General features: G+C 38.2%; 1 long non-coding RNA gene across 1 annotated transcript in view; it reads right to left on the reverse strand.

Moving 5' to 3' along the window:
* The window catches only part of LOC132424605 (uncharacterized), a 226,987-nt gene that overhangs the window by 166,877 nt on the left and 43,652 nt on the right, over positions 1-16,458 (reverse strand). The gene's annotated exons all lie outside the window — the stretch shown is intronic.

Genomic DNA, 16,458 nt, shown 5'->3' on the forward strand with positions numbered 1-16,458 from the left:
CAATTAAGAAAATGGTCATAGGAACATACATATCGATAATTACCTTAAATTACCTTAAATGCTCCTACCAAAAGACATAGACTGGCTGAATGGATACAAAAACAAGACCCGTATATATGCTGTCTACAAGAGACCCACTTCAGACCTAGAGACACATACAGACTGAAAGTGAGGGGATGGAAAAAGATATTCCATACAAATGGAAATCAAAAGAAAGCTGGAGTAGCAATTCTCATATTAGACAAAATAGACGTTAAAAAAAGACTATTACGAGAGACAAAGAAGGACATGACATAACGATCAAGGGATCAATCCAAGAAGATATAACAATTGTAAATATTTATGCACCCAACATAGGAGCACCTCAATACATACAGTAAATACTAACAGCCATAAAACGGGAAATCGACAGTCACACAATCATAGTAGGGGACTTTTAACACCCCACTTTTACCAATGGACAGATCATCCAAATTGAAAATAAATATGGGAACACAAGCTTTAAATGATGCATTAAACAAGATGGACTTAATTGATATTTATAGGACATTCCATCCAAAAACAACAGAATATACTTTCTTCTCAAGTGTTCATGGAACACTCTCCAGGATAGATCATATCTTGGGTCACAAATCAAGCCTTGGTAAATTTAAGAAAATTGAAATCGTATCTGGTATGTTTTCCGACCACAACGCTATGAGACTAGATATCAATTACATGAAAAAATCTGTAAAAAATACAAACACGTGGAGACTAAACAATACACTACTTAATAACTAAGAGATCACAGGGGAAATCAAAGAGGAAATAAGAAAATACCTAAAAACCAATGACAATGAAAACACGATGGCCCAAAACCTTTGGGATGCAGCAAAAGAAGTTCTAAGAGGGAAGTTTATAGCAATACAATCCTACCATAAGAAGCAAGAAACATCTCAAATAAACAACTTAACCTTACATCTAAAGCAATTAGAGAAAGAAGAACAAAAAAAATCCCAAAGTTAGCAGAAGGAAAGAAATCATAAAGATCAGATCACAAATAAATGAAAAAGAAATGAAGGAAACGATAACAAAGATCAATAAAACTAAAAGCTGTTTCTTTGAGAAGATAAATAAAATTAATAAACCATTAGCCAGACTCATCAAGAAAAAAAGGGAGAACACTCAAATCAATAGAATTAGAAATGAAAAAGGAGAAGTAACAACTCACACTGCAGAAATACAAAGGGTCATGAGAGATTACTACAAGCAACTGTATGCCAATAAAATGGACAATCTGGAAGAAATGGAAAAATTCCTAGAAAAGCACAACCTTCCAAGACTGAACCAGGAAGAAATAGAAAATATGAACAGACCAATCACAAGCAGTGAAATTGAAACTGTGATTAAAAATCTTCCAACAAACAAAAGCCCAGGACCAGATGGCTTTAGAGGAGAATTCTATCAAACATTTAGAGAAGAGCTAACACCCATCCTTCTCAAACTCTTCCAAAATAGAGCAGAGGGAGGAACACTCCCAAACTCATTCTCTGAGGTCACCATCACCCTGATACCAAAAGCAGACAAAGAGGTCACAATGAAAGAAAACTACTGGCCAATATCACTGATGAACATAGATGCAAAAATCCTCAACAAAATACTAGCAAACAGAATCCAACAACACATAAAAAGGATCAGACACCATGATCAAGTGGGGTTTATCCCAGGAATGCAAGGATTCTTCAAGATATGCAAATCAATCAATGTGATACACCACGTTAACAAATTGAAGAATAAAAACCATATGATCATCTCAATAGAGGCACAGAAAGCTTTTGAGAAAATTCAATGCCCATTTATGATAAAAACCCTCCAGAAAGTAGGCATAGAGGGAACGTTCCTCAACATAATAAAGGCCATATATGACAAACCCACAGCCAACATCGTCCTGGTGAAAACTGAAACCATTTCCAGTAAGATCAGGAACAAGACAAGGTTGCCCACCCTCACTACTCTTATTCAACATAGTTTTGGAAGTTTTAGCCACAGCAATCAGAGAAGAAGAAGAAATAAAAGGAAAACAAATTGGAAAAGAGGAAATAAAGCTCTCAATGTTTGCAGAAGACATGATACTATACATAGAGAATCCTAAAGATCCTACCAGGAAACTACTAGAGCTGATCAATGAATCTGGTAAAGTAGCAGGATGTACAAGTAATGCACAGAAATCTCTTGCATTCCTATACACTAATGATGAAAAATCTGAAAGTGCAATTAAGAAAACACTCCCATTTACCATTGCAACAAAAAGAATAAAATATCTAGGAATAAACCTACCTAAGGAGATAAAAGACCTGTATGCAGAAAATTATAAGACACTGGTGAAAGAAATTAAAGATGATATGAATAGATGGAGAGATATACCATGTTCTTGGATTGGAAGAATCAACATTGTGAAAATGACTCTACTACCCAAAGCAGTCTACAGTTTCATGCAATCCCTATCAAACTACCAGTGGCATTTTTCACAGAACTAGAACAAAAAATTTCACAATTTGTATGGAAACACAAAAGACCCTGAATAGCCAAAACAATTTTGAGAAAGAAAAATGGAGCTGGAGGAATCAGGCTCCCTGACTTCAGACTAAACTACAAAGCTATAGTAATCAAGACAGTATGGTACTGGCACGAAAACAGAAGTATAGAGCAATTGAACAGGACAGAAAGCCCAGAAATAAACCCACACACATATGGTCACCTTATCTTTGATAAAGGAGGCAAGAATATACAATGGAGAATAGACAGCCTCTTCATAAGTGGTGCTGGGAACACTGGACAGCTACATGTAAAAGAATGAAATGAGAACACTCCCTAACACCATACACACAAAAAAACCTCAAAATGGATTAAAGACCTCAATGTTAAAGGCCAAACACTTAAACCTATTAGAGGAAAACATAGACAGAACACTCTATGACATAAATCACAGCAAGATCATTTGAACACACCTCCTAGAGAAATGGAAATGAAAACAAAAATAAACAAATGGGACCTAATGAAACTTAAAAGCTTTTGCACAGCAAAAGAAAACATAAACAAATGAAAAGACAACCCTCAGAATGGGAGAAAATATTTGCAAATGAAGCAACTGACAAAGCATTTATCTCCAAAATTTACAAGAAGCTCCTGCAGCTCAATATCAAAAAAGCAAACAACGCAATCCAAAAATGGGCAGAAGACCTAAGTAGACATTTCTCCAAGGAAGATATACAGATTGCCAACAACACATAAAAGGATGGTCAACGTCACTAATCATTAGAGAAATGCAAATTGAAACTACAATGAGGTATCACTTCACACCAGTCAGAATGGCCATCATCAAAAAATCTACAAACAATAAATGCTGAAGAGGGTGTGGAGAAAAGGGAACCCTCTCGCACTGTTGGTGGGAATGTACATTGATACAGCCTCTATGGAGAACAGTATGGAGGCTCCTTGAAAAACTAAAAATAGAACTACCATAAGACACAGCAATCCCACTACTGGGCATATACCCTGAGAAAACCATAATTCAAAATGAGTCATGCATATACACACACTACCAAATGTAAAATAGATAGCTAGTGGGAAGCAGTCACATAGCACAGGGAGATCAGCTCGGTGCTTTGTGACCACCTAAAGGGATTGGATAGGGAGGGTAGGAGGGAGACACTAGGGGGAGATGATATGGAGATATACGTATATGTATGGCTGATTAACTTTGTTATAAAGCAGAAACTAACACACCATTGTAGAGCAATTATACTCCAAAAGAGATGTTTAAAAAAAAAAAAAAGTCATGTACCACAATGTTCATTGCAGCTCTATTTATAATAGCTAGGACATGGAAGCAACCTAAGTGTCCATCAACAGATGAATGGATAAAGAAGATGTGGCACATATATAATATTACTCAGCCATAAAAGAAACGAAATTATTTGTAGTGAGGCGGATGGACCTAGAGTCTGTCTTACAGAGTGAAGTAAGTCAGAAAGAGAAAAACAAATACCGTATGCTAACATATATATATGGAATCTAAAAAAAAAAAAAAAAAAGTGGTTCTGAGTAACATAGGGGCAGGACAGGAAAAAAGACGTAGACGTAGAGAATGGACTTGAGGACACGGGGAGTGGGAAGTATAATCTGGGACAATGTGAGAGAGTGGCATGGACATATATACAATACCAAATGTAAAATAGATAGCTAGTGGGAAGCCGCCACATAGCACAGGGAGATCAACTCGGTGCTTTGCCACTACCTAGAGGTGTGGGATAGGGAGTGTGAGAGGGAGACGCAAAAGGGAGGAGATATGGGGATATATGTGTATGTATAGCTGATTCACTTTGTTACAGAGCAGAAACTAGCACACCATTGTGAAGCAATTATACTCCAATAAAGATGTCAAAAAAAAAGATAGAGCCTTTAAATGAAGGAGTTTATCATCTAAACACGGAAATAATTTACAAATATAATATCACAGGTGCCTGAGTGAAGGAATGAATAAAATGTCCTTGGAAATTCAATGAGGGAGAAATGAGTTCAGCTTGGGGGAATCAGAAAAAGCTGCTCTGCTGAATTGCCTTCAGCAATTTGCCCTTTCCCCCCACATTCTATCTCCACCTGATCTGTACCCCAGGGAGCTAATATTTGTGGACAGCATCACCATGCTCCCTTGCTTGCCTTCTAGCTTTTGGCAGGGTTGGGCAATGGCTAGTTCCAGCAGGAGATCATAGAGCGTGCAGAGATAGGTGGGGTGTTTATTTCCCCAGTTCCCTCTCTGCCCAGTTACAGTTTGGCAGTGACCATATTCTTCTATCAAAAGGCAGCATGCCTGCCCTAAAGTCACAAGTTCACTCAGGGTCACTGTTTCCTTACTTACTTCCTCTGGTCCAGGGGTGGTAGGCTGCCATCCTTACTAGCCCCAGAGAACCTCACCATCTTTGTACTATCTTAACCCTTTGTAAATAATATATCCATGAAGATTTTCAAGTAGGAGAATGACTGAATGAGTTTACAGTGGGGAGTTATTAAATAAGGACGACCCTGGAAGCAGGGGTCCTAATTAGAAGCTGCTGGGATCTTGAATTCATAGTAGAACATAAATTAAGGCAATGGTAGCATAAGATGGAAAAAAAAAATAACTGACTTGCAAGATATTTTTGGAAGTTGAATTGCTATGCTCAACTGGACATTGAGGAGGGTGAGGAAATATGAGTGAAGCTGAAGGTAACTTCCAGGCTCTTTAAAAATATATATGTATATGTATGGCTGAGTCACTTTGCTGTGTACCTGAAACTATCACAACATTGTTAATGGGCTACACTCCAATATAAAATAAAAAGTTTTTAAAAAATGAAATAAACATTTGAAAAGTAATATATATATATATGTTTCTGAAAAAATTTTTAAAGCTATATTGGTATGAGTGATATATTTTTAATTAAAGATAATTCAGCAAAAAATGCTGCTGTTTATTAAGTGTTCTGCCCTTACATTTGGCAGGAAATCAATAGTCACCTTCAAGAAGGTTTGCATTACAAACTGTGCCACCTGAGCACAGGTACCCTCAGGTGTACCTCCCACCACGGCCACGTATCCAACTGTCAGGGCCTCTCGTGGAGGAGGTTCAGCCATCCAAAGCCATGTAGAACAGTAGAAAAAGATCACACACCTTTGGAGTCAATCTTGTGCATTGAAGTCAATATATTTTGAAATTATCTACCTGAATTTATATATCATTCAGTCTAAATATACTGGAACATGGTTGAAAACATACCACATTCTAGCATTTATATGAATGGTGGTAAACCTGGTGTTTTTATGCTAAGTGAAATAAGTCAGAGAGAGAAACACAAATACTGTATGATTGTTACTGAGTCCAAGCTCATACTGCTCACTGCAGGACAGGCCAATGAATCGAGAGACAAGGTGGTAGGGCAAGGAATGGCAACGTTATTCACAAAGCCAGTAGACCGAGGAAATGGTGAACTAGTGTCCCAAAGAATCATCTTTTCCATGTTTGGATGGTAATTTCTTTTATAAAGCAAAGAGGGGAAAGTGAGGAGGTAAAGTAAAAGAAAGGGGATAAATTGTTGCAAATATTTCCTGGTTCCCTCCAGACTCTGGAGGGGATTTGTTAATTTCTTCCTTCCTGCAGCCATTCATAGGTGGGCCTGGTCAGGATGTTTCCTGTGAGCTTAAACAAAGGTATTTTAGCTTAATGCTCAGACATGGGAGGCAGGGTTCCCAGAGATGGGCCATTATGTATACTTTAAGCTATAGGCAACATCCCTTTAGTGGTTAACTTGTAGCAAAAACAATAGAATATAAAGGTTAAAGTAAAAGAAACAGATCCAGTATGGAGTCAGATTTGTTCTTCCATGAGAGATTCCATGCTCTCACTTATATGTGGAATCTAAAAAGACCAAACTCATAGAAACAGAGATCAGATTTGTGGTTGCAGGTTGGGGTTAGGTGAAGGTGGTCAAAAGGTTCAAACTCCTAGTTATAAGATAAATAAGGTCTGGGGATGTAATGCACAGCATGGTGACTACAGCTAACAGGTAATACCGTATTGTGTATTAGAAAGTCACTAAGAGAGTAAATCTTATGAGTTCTTATGACAAGGAAACAAACTGTACCTTCGTGAGGTGATGGAACTAAACTTACGTGGTGATCATTTCACCATACATACATATAGCACATCATTATGTTTGTATATCTTAAACGTACACAATGTCAATTACATCTCAGTAAAACTGGGGTGGGTGAGAACTGCTATTTTTGCTTTCTCTCTAGGGCTCTGCTGCTTTGGGGGGAAGTCATCAAGAGGACATGGCTGCCACTTGACCCAAGAGCTGGACTTGGGCAATCAGAGGCTCCTCACTCACTCCCCTGTCCTTGGAATATACATTCTGCCCACCGTTGCTATAGCTGGAACCATTCCAAGGATTACCCTTGAGAGAGTAATGTGTTACTGAGACCATCTGGACTGAATACCTGACTGAACCCCATTAAGGCCTCTATATAAACTCTTAAGATTCTGGCAGGTGGGTGCAGTGATCTTCTTATCTTGCTGGCCACCCAAGCCTCAAATGTAAAACTGCCACCTGCCAATCTCAATTGGTCTGCCTCTTTCTTCGGCCTCTCCTTCTCCTCTGGGTATGGGGGCCAATTTCGGATTTCACCCAGGAAGCTCCCGAGGGTGCAGACCAACAGCTGCCCACTTTAAATTTCCATTAACCTCAAAAGCACAAAGTGCAAACAAAAGTTTCTTTAATTGTATCATCAGACTACTTCCACATGGCTGAAATTTCCAGAGAAATGCTTGTAAAATATATACTTATAAATAGATGTAGACCTGGGTGAGAATGAAATCTCAGAGGCCATAAAAAATACATCCTTCTTTCTGGAATATGAATAATTAGGTATTATAACCATATTACAAATGCATTCCACTTCCACCAAAAGTGGAAACTGAACCTTAACAAATATTCATACTCAAATAAAAACAGAGGCTCAAATAACCTTAATGTTTCTTCTATTTATGAAATAAGGGGGGAAAACATTTTTAGGTCTTTATAAAGAAATCCTTTCCTTTAAATAAAATCTCACTAAGTCCAAGGAGGCAGTAACTTTTCTGGAGGCACTCTGACACAAAGCAACACATAAAGTGTGAGGGTAAAAAAGAAAAACGTGCAAAAATGTATGTACAAGGATATTGATGACACTATTCGTAATAACTGAAAACCACACGTATTAGTGTTCAACAATAGAGAACTGGTTTGCTACATCTTCTTGGATGACAAGGAGATGTTTTTTTGTTCAGCCTCATGTAGCCAACCCTTATTCCAGCAGCATAAGTAGCACACTGGGTCACCGGTACAGTCTACTCTTTTCTCAAGGCGAACTTCTCTCTGGATTTCTTGGTGCTCTTTCTTGTCTGCAGCCCTTAATCACTGCAAAGGTTTTCCTTAACACTGAATTTTGAAAAGAGAGATTAGTATTTCTTCCAGAAGGCATGGGGCTTCTTATGCAAATTATTCCCCACCACTAGCATCTAATTCTGCATACCAAGAGAAAGGGCAAACTTGCTAAGTGACACAGCCCTTGAAATGTGGCTCAGATTGAAAACGTGTTTACATCTTCTGTTCTCTTTGCGGTACACGGGCCTCTCACTGTTGTGGCCTCTCCCGTTGCGGAGCACAGGCTCCGGACGCGCAGGCTCAGCGGCCATGGCTCACGGGCCCAGCCGCTCCGTGGCATGTGGGATCTTCCGGGACCGGGGCACGAACCCGCGTCCCCCGCATCGGCAGGCGGACTCTCAACCACTGCGCCACCAGGGAAGCCCTAAAATGATGATTTAAAAAAAAAAAAAAAATCACCTGCAAAAATAAGGAGATGAGGAGAGGAGCTTACAGCAATCAAGCTTGGATACCAAAAAGTAGACAGCAAAGCTGTGACTGAGAGACAAAAAAATAGGTCATACACACAGGTTAGGAATTAGAAGGGCATCTTCCTTCTTAACAGAAGCACTGGACACGAGAAGAAAATAAAGCAATACCTTCAAAACCCTGAAGGAAAATGACTTCCAACTGGGAACTCCATATTGAGCCACACTCTTACTAGAGTATGAGAGTAAAATAAAGATTTTTTTCAAGACATGCAAAATTCCCAGAAACATTTACCTCCTATTCAGCTTTACTCAGGAAGCTACCAGAATAGGTGCTCTTCCACATCAGAGAGTTTACTAAGAAAGCAAAAACAGAAACTCAGGGTCCATTTCAGAGCCAGCAACATAATTTGCAGGATGAGACCCAGTATAAAATGAAAACACAAGAACCCTTGTTCAAAATTTATTAAGAATTTCAAGATGATGACAACTGAGCACTAAGCCAAATGCAGACCCTTCTAAGTGTAATGGCACAGGACCCAGACCCCATGAAACCAGCCCTGGGTCCAATCCAGGAGAGGGAAGAGAGAATTCCCAGGATGATAGTGAAGGGAGATCCCAGGACAACAGCTATGAAGCTAGTCTAGACAATCACCAGTCCACACTGGAGCTAGAAAATGGAGTGCTTCAAGAAGGGTATCTTCAAGGAAAACAATGAATTACTCAATGTAATTGTAAGGGGTTGAGAGGACATTTCCACTTCTTGGGGGAAGCACATGGAAGAAGCACGTGGAAGAATTAAAAATGGACACAATTAAAGCAACTTTCCAGACAAATCCATGACTGGCAAGTGTCAATATTTTATGACAAGCCTGCTGTGAGAGCAAAGGCACTGTGCTCTGGAGCTGTGAAGACAGATAAACAAGAAACTGACCTCCAATCACTTACATATTCTTGGAAGACACAGGTGTTAAACAAAGCCTGTCTTGGTAGAACAGTGGGACGTTTTTAGGAATCTGAGATGGAGAGAGGCCTTCTGGTAGAATATAGAACAACATATACAAAGGCATGACAGAGCACAAACAATGCTGAACAAGCCTGGATGAACTGAACTCTTGGCTAATGATGGGTGCCAGAATGGGGAAATGTTCTAGATTTTTCCCTCATCATCCCTCACAAATTTCCATTCAAAGGCTGATGTGCTAGAAATATATGTGAGTGAATGGCTCCTACTTGGGATCCTATTAGGACCTGTAAAACAAGCACATTTTGTTTTGTGCATATTGATTCCAGTGTATTGATTTTAATTTATTTGCTGTAATTAAACTTGTGTAATTATTGCAAGGAAATTCAATGAAAACAGGCACAGGCATTTCTGTTCCACCAGCTCTCTACGTTGCTATAGTTCATTGAGATTCTCTTGCGGTTTGAAGGTAGGCATTCGAGGTCAAAGCAGAACGCTCCCCAATAGTAAGGGAGAGAGTAAGAGGCACAATTCACAGCAGAATTATTTTTCCTTTGAAAGTAGCTTTATTACTATTCTTATGATACCAGAACTTTTTGCAAGTTCTAACAGTAAAGAAAATCTCAAAGGAGAAATAAAAATGTAATCCCAATTCCCACTACTTAGAGGTAAGCACTATTCACTTTTACCAGGTGTCCTGCTGGATGTCTCCCTATGTACATAAATACAAAAAGAAGAAGACGAGCACTAACATGAATGGTAAAATTGCATGTTACTCTGTGATCCACTTTGTTCATTCCATAATATATCTTAGGTATTTTATATGTCAAAATACTTATTTCTGTATCATCAATTTAATAGCTGCATGGTATACCATCTTATGTATGAAATAATTTATTTTAAAAACTTCTTTTGCTGAGTGTATTTCCAATTTTTCTTTATTATAAAAATAATTGCAGTGACTTAAGTGTACATTATGCTTGTCTAGTTATCTCCTTCAGGTAAATTCCCATAAGTGGGTTTGTTGGCTCAAAAAGAACAAAATTGCCACCTGTCGTCCAAAGTTGTTTTTTTTCAATCAATTTACACTTGTACTAGCAGCATAAGAATATACAAATGCCAATAAGTATATGAAAAGACATTAGCCATCAGGGAAATGCAAGTCAAATCCACAATGAGATATTACTTCATATTCACTAGCATGGTTATCATCAAAAAGACAGATAATAACAAGTATTGCTGAAGCTATGGAGAACTTGGAGCCCTCAGGCACTACTGGTGGGAATGTAAATTGGTGCAGCCACTTTGGAAAACAGTCTGGCAGTTTCTCAAAAAGAGTTACCTGACGACCCAGCAATTGCGCTCCTAAGTATATGCTCCAAAAAATTGAAAGGGGCTTCCCTGGTGGTGCAGTGGTTGAGAATCTGCCTGCTAATGCAGGGGACACGGACTCGAGCCTGGTCTGGGAGGAACCCACATGCCGCGGAGCAAACAGGCCCGTGAGCCACAACTACTGAGCCTGCGCGTCTGGAGCTTGTGCTCCGCCACAAGAGAGGACGCAATAGTGAGAGTCCCGCGCACCGCGATGAAGAGTGGCCCCCGCTTGCCACAACTAGAGAAAGCCCTCACACAGAAAAGAAGACCCAACACAGCAAAAATAAATTAATTAATTAATAAATCCTACCCCCAACATCTTCTTTAAAAAAAAAAAAATTGAAATCAGGGACTCAAACAGATATTTGCACACAAATGTTCATTGCAGCAGTATTCGCAATAGCCAAAAAGTAGAAACGACCCAAGTCTTCATCAACAGTGAATGGATAAACAAAATGTGGTATATCCATACAGTTGAGTATTATTCATCCATAAAAGGAAAGGAAGTTCTAATATACGCTGCAACACAGATGAACCCTGAAAACATCATGCTAAGTGAAATAAGTCAGACACAAAAGGATAAATATTGCATGATTTCACTTACATGTAATATCTAGAATAGGCAAATTCATAGAGACAGAAAGGAGATTAGAGGTTATCAGGGGCTGGAGGCAGAGGGGGAAATAGGGAGTTGCTGCTTAATGGTTACATTTCTCTTTAGGGTAAAGAACAGTTTGGAAATAGGACTGATGTTTGTTGCATGGCATTGTGAGTGTAATTAATGCCACTGAATTATGCATTTAAAAGTGGTTAAAATGGCAAATTTTATGTTATACATATTTTACCACAACAAAAAAATGAAAAAAATATAAGTTCTAAAATTTTTTTAAAGGAATTCAGTACGGATACATGCTACAATATGGATAAACTTTGAAAACATTTTATAAGATGAAATAAGTTGGTCACAAAAGACAACATATTGTATGATTCCAGTCTATATAAAATGTTCAGAATTGGCAAATCTACAGAGACAGAAAAGTAGATCAGTGGTTGCCTAGGGCTGGAGGCCCAGGGTAAGGTGGAGTGAAAGGAGGAGGGACGGGATGGGGGTATGAAAATGTTCTGAAATTAATTGTAGTGATATTCACATACAACTATGTGAATATATTAAAAACCACTGAAATTGGGCTACCTTGGTGGCACAGTGGTTGAGAGTCCACCTGCCGATGCAGGGGACACGGGTTCGTACCCCGGTCCGGGAGGATCCCACATGCCGTGGAGAGGCTGGGCCCATGAGCCATGGCTGCTGAGCCTGCACGTCTGGAGCCTGTGCCCCGCAACGGGAGAGGCCACAGCAGTGAGAGGCCCGTGTACCACAAAAAAAAAAAAAAAAAAAAAAAAAAAATCACTGAAATTTACACTATAAATAGGTGAACTGTATGCTATATGAAATATATCTCAAAAAATCTGTTGTGTTTTTTAATTGTGGCTTTCTCTGTGATGGATGAGTTGGACTCTTTTTTCCATATTTATTGGCCATCTGTATTTATTCTATTGTAAATGGTGTGTTCATGTTCTTTGTTCTGGTTGTTTTGTTTTTGTTTTTATAAATGCAAAGATATATTCAGAGTCTACATTGACAAGTATTTTTTTAAGTACCCTATTTTCTGGTGGAAAATACTGCAGGTGGCATGCCTCAAGCCAGAAGAGAAGTCCAGTTCTGAAGCTGCTGACAGTCTAACAGGTTGAATTGATTTTATTTGTAGCAGAGTAAACACAGCATGGAAGGGCAGCACAAAGAGAACACTCCTTGAATTCTTCAGTACCATACTAGGTGCTTTACAAATATGACCTCATGTAATCCATCACACCCATTTATGAAGGAAAGAGGTCAAGTTCCCCAAGGTTACACAGCCAGCTGCTGCAACTGGGATTTGAACCTAGTTCTCTGTCTTCAAAGTGCTAGTCCATTCTAAGTGCCCTCTGTAGAGTACTGATCACATAAGCATGACCAGTAATAGGAAGCTATGATGACGCCCTTTGTACTTTCTGAGTTCCAGACACCTATGACTGCAGTAATGCTGAGCAGCTACTGGCAATAGGAAATTGCAGCTGTCAGAATGTACATTTCCTTCACTGCTCCCAGAGATGCCATGTGGAGAAATTTACCAACACAAACATAAATTCTTCAAGGTCCCTTGAATGTCCCTGTGGGGAATTATGAGACTCCCTGGGTTATAAGGATTATACTTGGACATCTCTGCTCAGCCAAAGCTCTGATTCAGGATGTAGCAGTAATAGGTCAGATGTCACACATAGACCAAGAAATGTCAAAGTCACACGAAGAATGACATACAGCCATCAAAAGAGCTAATAAACACCTCACTTGGGAAATTAATTTGTAAATTCCATAGGATTATACATCTTTGTAATTACGGATAGTGTCATACAAAGATAAAATTTCTTCATTGAAAGGGATCTTAGAGTTTCTCTCTTCAGACCTTTTATTTTACAGATGTAGAAACTGAGATCCTGAGATTTTAATTAACTATTTTACTTAGAAAAATCTCTGAGGGGAAGGCAGCATGATTTCTGATGACCCCAAATCCCTAGCTTGGCTGCCCTTCCTCCTAACTCAGGAAAACCTCCAAAGTCATTTTTCTATGGCAAAACCGTATCCTGTGAATTTAATATTTTCTAGCTCTCTCTGCTGCACTGGGAATTGTTCAACTCTAACTCTCTTTAGCTATGAAGACTGGAAGAGAATACAGTTCTCAACACTGCTCATGCTTTCAAGTCACATGTCCTCAGGTTGCTAAAAATCTCCAGTCTGTGAAACACGAAATGAAATGCCAGGATGCTATTTTTGATTGACATAGAGAGCAAGGAAGCAGATTTCTATCCACTGGCAAAATTGTATGCTGATAGTTAGAAACTGCTAGTGATGATATGAATGTTACCACATTGCATGGATGAAGATTCCACTTTTCCTGTTTATTGTGATGAGAGTGCTTTCCTTTGGCCTCTACTTTCTAAGATTCTAAAATTAGACATTTAACTTTATTTTTAAATTAATTGTAAATGTAATTGTATCATAAGTGTGATTCAGCAAAGAGTGAAAAGAACAACAAATGGAGGTCAGGAACCACTTGCTTTATCATCTTCGATTTCATCTATGTTTTCCTTCCCTTGGAATTCATATAACTTATTTTTTTTTAAATACTTCTACAAATAGATATGCTCAGAAAATTTACATGAATTAATTTTTCAAGCAGATATGACAAGGGACAAAACCGAGTTCAATAACCTTAAATATATTTTTAATCCTTATGTATAGTCTAGCACAATAGAATGGATTGCTTTAAAAGATAGAAAGTGTTCATTTAATTTTTTAAAATATATTTCATGTGTATTCTGGTATCAGCCAACCCTGTGCCTCAGTAGCAGGTAATTCAAGATAAGCACACTTAAAACATAAGGAAAATACTTAAAATGTCAAAGTCTGTGGCACATTTACATAGTAATATAGAATTCTGCTTCACTCCTTGGTTAATGAACATAATGGTCAGGCTTAAAAATAAATATTTAATATATATGCATATCTGACATATTCATATAATATATAACATTAAATAATATATGCTTATATTTGATATATATTAAATAATTATTTTAGAATACAGTTGGAATCAATTGGAAAGTCAAAATATAATTTTATATATAAAGAGGTAGATATATACTGAACTAAATATATGTTAAATACGCAAATATATATCAATGTAATATATATATATATATATATATAAAATTAAAAAACTGACATCTTCTTTCTCTCCATTCAGTTAACTGACTGGTGATTTTTCACAATCATGTAGATAAAAATACAAACAAGAATATGCACTTATATAGCCAAGAAAAATCTATAGTATTGTCTTTTTACCTTAACTCCACTTTTATTGTCTTTTATTTTCTAAGGGATTAGACTACTTCTAGACTTCCGTGTTTCTATGTTAGTTTTTTTCCAAGTAGATTTTGTTTTACTCTTTCAGTTCATGCCATTGTTTGCTGATGTAGTGAAATGTTACTTACTGCACAATAACTGGCCAACTGGAGAACATATTATCTGGAAACTGGGAATGCAAACAGTAAAGAACGTCAGGATCCACTAAAAATAGAAGGTTTTATACTTTCAGTTTAGTCATCTTTGTTTGGGAATTAAAATCTCTTACTTCAGCTCATCGTGAGTTTTTTGGTTTTTTTTTTAAAGCATAGTGGGGGGAACGATTCAATGTGAAAGTTATTTTTTTTTAACTTTTTTTTTAGCCCATCAAATTTCAGTATACATAGTTAATAACCACTTCAAATTGCTATGCCAGGAGAACCCACTCTTACCTAATTGGCTGCCAAGGCTCATAAAGCACCTCTGTGCCACTGGTAATTCATTGCTCTATTGATATGGTAACTCACAGTGATATTTTCTGGCTGTCATCTTTTACACTCACTGATGCTCACTTCCTTCAATTTTTACATCCAGTAGTTCCAAAATTAAAGGCTATGTCTTGGCCATACGATTTTTAGTAGGTTCTTTACAAGTTCTCCTAAGTGGATTTTCTCTTTGTCTATACCACACACATACGCACACATATGCATGCATGCATGTACACACACACAGACTTTAAATGGTTGAATATATTCTCCGAGTAGAATTTTTTCATTAGATGTAAAACATTTCATTTTCATACGGATCTACAGTGCCTTTTAAAGCTACTCCAAAGCCTCATTATGTGACACATTGGTGATCAAACCACTTTATCTCACAATGCCAGAATCTTTACAAGATCACAGCTAATGACTTCGTTTCCAGCATGGTGTCATGTGGCTCAGTTCCCAGAACCAAATCATATCTGTCAGTTCTTTTCACAGGAGCACACATCTTCTCTGTTGGTATAGAGTGTCATGCAGTGGCCGGCACTGTGCAACGGCAAACAGCTCATATCAGGACCCTCCGTCTCCTTCCCCCAGATGACTCTGCACGAGGTGAAGAAGAATGTTCACACCTGCCAATTCTGCCAAATTTCAGCCTCTCAGGCCACACACTAGTTCATTTCACATTCTCAAGAGTGTGAAGAGCTGTCTTTTGGCAGCAACCTGACTGTCCTCTACTACCTCGGAGGAAAGTAGAATTCATCTTTCCTAGTAGAATGGAGAAAAGTTTGAGACATGATGGGAAATGGTTCCTGCAGGGAGAAAAGTTTCCTTGGATGTGTCAAATCACTGTTAGCTTCAGTAAACATGGCGACTCAGCTCCAAGTGGGTCAAACTCCTCATTCCTCTCAACACCACTTCCTGGGACATTACAGGACACGAGCAAAGGGTGGAAACTTGATCAATGAGGTTTGTGGAACCCAAGGATGGCCAGGTTAAACGCCACAAAGAAATTAGTTATACAGAAATCAGTCCACTTCAGCTATAGGGCTGCCACATCAACCACAGCTTACAATTGTGTTTGAAAAAATGTACATTTGGATTGTTTTCCAGAAAATGGCTATGACATTATACCCTGACTGCATTTGCCTTTGAAAAAAATTAATACAATATGCTGTAAAACGGTCCAGCTTATAATGACAAGTTATTGAACTTACTGCCTGCATCTACCTCACAGATCTTAAAGCAACTCAAAAGAGCCATCTGAATGATTAAACAGTAATCT

Source organism: Delphinus delphis, chromosome 4 (genome assembly GCF_949987515.2).
Source record: "Delphinus delphis chromosome 4, mDelDel1.2, whole genome shotgun sequence".
Lineage (NCBI taxonomy): Eukaryota > Metazoa > Chordata > Mammalia > Artiodactyla > Delphinidae > Delphinus > Delphinus delphis.